Here is a 3,339-nt window from a genome sequence, read left to right as displayed (position 1 = left end):
AAACAGAGTGAATACCCTTGTGTCTTATCAGACTCCTTAGAAGTAAGGGGAAAAGGGAAAGCAAACCACAGAGTTAACAAAACGGCCAAAAACCGAAAAAGAAAAGAGCGGAGAAAAATCAAAGACAAAAAGCGCTTTTGTAACGCCATTGAGTAACGCAAACAGCATGTCAAAAACCTGTCAAATGAACAACTGACAGATGAGCAAATTACTTTACTATCGCGTGGTCTTAAGTTTATCCCACACCCGTGACAAAAGAAAATCTTATCAGGCGCAAACTTCTCGCGGATTTTGATCAATTTGCGAGACGAATGCGACTACAATATATTTTTCACGGAGAAGAAAGCGAACCTCATCCTTTCCACGTTAAGTCAGACTGGAAACCACCAGTCCAGCCATCAGTAGCTCTAGAGACCTTCCTAGAGGAGGTCAAATTTGAGCTCGCAAGTATAGAATTTGACAAGCCAAAAGATAATATATCTACGGTAGAGCACCAAGCTCTCAAAGAGCTATCGCGTAACAAAAGCATTATTCTTAAAAAATCTGATAAGGGGAGCACAACTGTATTGATGACCAGACAAGACAAACTAAACGAGGGTCAAGTTCTAAAATGATTTAAATAACTACCGACCCCTAGACAAACCAATGGCGGAAACTACAGCCAAAAAAGCTCAACAACCTATTAAATCACTGCTCTCAGAAGGCCACATTGACGAAATGACGGCTAAATGGCTCTCTCTTACGCCTGATACTCCGCGAATTCCAGTGTTTTACACACTCACTAAGATTCACAAACCGACACTTGTCGGAAGACCTATTATCTCAGGGTGTTCCGGCCCTACAGAACGGATCTCAGCATTTGTTGACCACCTTATTCAGCCAATGGCACAACAACAAGCTTCGTATCTTAAAGATACGACAGACTTTATTAACTTCATCGAGAAGATTAAACTGCCTAAAAGTGCTATACTTGTTTCAATGGACGTCAGAAGCCTATACACGAACATACCACAACAAGAGGGTATTACCACTGTATGCAATGGATACGAAGAATTTCACCAAGGAAACCCTCCAGTTCCTACCAGGTTTTTAAGCGAGATGCTTAGTCTGATCCTACAAGAAAATTCGTTTCAATTTAACGGGAAAGATTATCTTTAAACCCATGGAACAGCCATGGGCACGAAAATGGCCGTAGCCTTTGCTAACACCTTCATGGCCAAAATAGAAAAAGAAATACTCAGACAGAGCAGCATTAAGCCTATCTTTTGGAAAAGGTTTATCGATGACGTCATATCAGTATGGGATACAAGTAGAAACAAAATAGAAGAATTCCTTCTAAAAGCAATTCCATCCCACAATCAAATTCACGGCTGAAATCTCAGAAACAGAAACTACATTCTTGGACACGATAGTGTACAAAGGTGTCAGATTCAACAAGGATTCTATCCTTGACGTGCGAACACACTTCAAGCCTACAGAGACCTTCCAATACACGAATTTCTATTCTTGCCACCCACCAGGCGTCACGAAAGGTCTTATCAAAGGAGAAGCGTTAAGGCTTCTAAGAACAAATTCCTCTGAAAACACTTTTCAAGAGAGTATGAGGAATTTTGCAACACGCCTCAAGAATAGAGATTACCCAGCTACAACTGTAGAAAAACATCTCTCGGAGGTCATTTTCACTGACAGAAAGAAAGCACTGGAACAGAGAAACAAAAATGCACGTAAGAAAATACTGCCCTTTAATTTGTAACGCAATACCACCCTGCGTTACCCAACCTCAAGAACATACTTATGGGGAAATGGCACCTTATACACAATCAACCATATCTGAGAAATATCTTTAAGGAGCCTCCCCTCATTTCATATCGCAAAGGAAAATCCCTAAAAGACACCCTTGTAAGAGCTAAGCTATAAAGGCTTTAAGACCAATCTATATGCGAACTGCAGGAGTCGTGCAGGCCCGTCAACACTTTTAAACCCCAACGAATCTGCGTATCTGTTCACAACATCGAGTAGCCAGTCAGGGCGAAACAAAGCTCTTTCAGTCATAGAAGCTTGTAGATCTCTCAATACTTCTCCTACAACATCTAGAATACTTCGCCGAAATATATTCTCATCAGCGGCCATCTTGGAATCGGAAAAATTTTCTTTACGCGGGAAGATCATCGAATAGATTTTCATAAATTATAATGTAGAACTAGTTCTTACCCAGGTTCTGCTCGGTTCCCCGTTTGAGCCACACCCCATCAGAACAAAAATTGAAGCAACAGAACAGAAATTGGATCGTTTGTTAATTGTGTTGTAATTTCTGTTCTGTTGCTTCAATTTCTGTTTTAATGTCTTTATTTCACTTCGCGTGTCTTAAATTCTGTTCTGTTTCTTCAATTTCTTTTGTGATATGTCAATTACCGCTCCAATCTCGTTAGAAAATAATTTGATTGCCAATAAGAAAAATTGGAGATTCTGCATAACACAATTTGAAACATAATTTTGGCGGAGATCACCCCTCATAATCATCAACTGCATCATTTCTTTCCGTCTGTCAAAAGATTTGACTTGGTTCTGTGATCTCATTAACAACTGATGCCAACCAAACGTTTTGGTCTAACAACATTGTGCAAATTATTTCATTCGAAACTGAAGGCTGTTCGCTTATTAGAAACTGGTCAATAAAGGAACACTGTAAACCGAAAAAGAGTCCTTTATTGGCAGGTTGATTGCGCAGAACATTAATCGCAGAACAGGCCGGCGCTGTGAACCCTAGTTTAACACTGCATGCATGGAAATCAAATATTAACTGAGTCTGGAACAAATTGAAACCGCAACTGTAGAACAATCATTGTGTTTTCTTTGGCGTTTTTACACTGATTAGCTTGAACTGCGGCTTTCAAAACGCGAAAGCGGCAGACAAACTTAAATTGCATGTAACTGTCTCTAAATTTGGCAGCGAGGAAACGAGTTCAGTGTTGCGCCCACCAATATGTCTGGTTTGCATTTCATCCTGGCTCAGTCATGACAGTAGTAAAAATAACTCAGTTCTGTGTGCTACGTTTCGGTTTTCTTTCCTATCTTGTTGACGTGTCAATCTTATCAGTTGCCAAATCGGATTTTGAGCGCGGCTTATTGCCAGTTTCTTACTCCCTACCCATCTAGTCTTTCACTTCATCTCTCCTCAGCAGGTACACTCGGAACAGCTGCAGGGGTGACCGATTTGAAATTCGTGCTGATACCACTGTGTAGAAACAGCCATAAAAAAAGTCCATTAAGAAATTCCGGGAGAGACTGATGCTAAGACCTTGCGTGCAGTGCGTGCAGTACCATGAAGTGTTGCCCGAG

At 40.7% G+C, this 3,339-nt stretch overlaps 1 pseudogene; it reads left to right on the top strand.

Moving 5' to 3' along the window:
- Positions 1-299: 299 nt before the first annotated feature.
- LOC146484621 (uncharacterized) lies at positions 300-1,917 on the top strand (annotated as a pseudogene).
- The last annotated feature ends 1,422 nt before the right edge of the window (positions 1,918-3,339 follow it).

Source organism: Pavona decussata, unplaced genomic scaffold (assembly GCF_977016875.1).
Source record: "Pavona decussata unplaced genomic scaffold, jaPavDecu1.1 SCAFFOLD_32, whole genome shotgun sequence".
NCBI lineage: Eukaryota > Metazoa > Cnidaria > Anthozoa > Scleractinia > Agariciidae > Pavona > Pavona decussata.
This window is presented reverse-complemented; position numbering and strand designations above follow the sequence as displayed.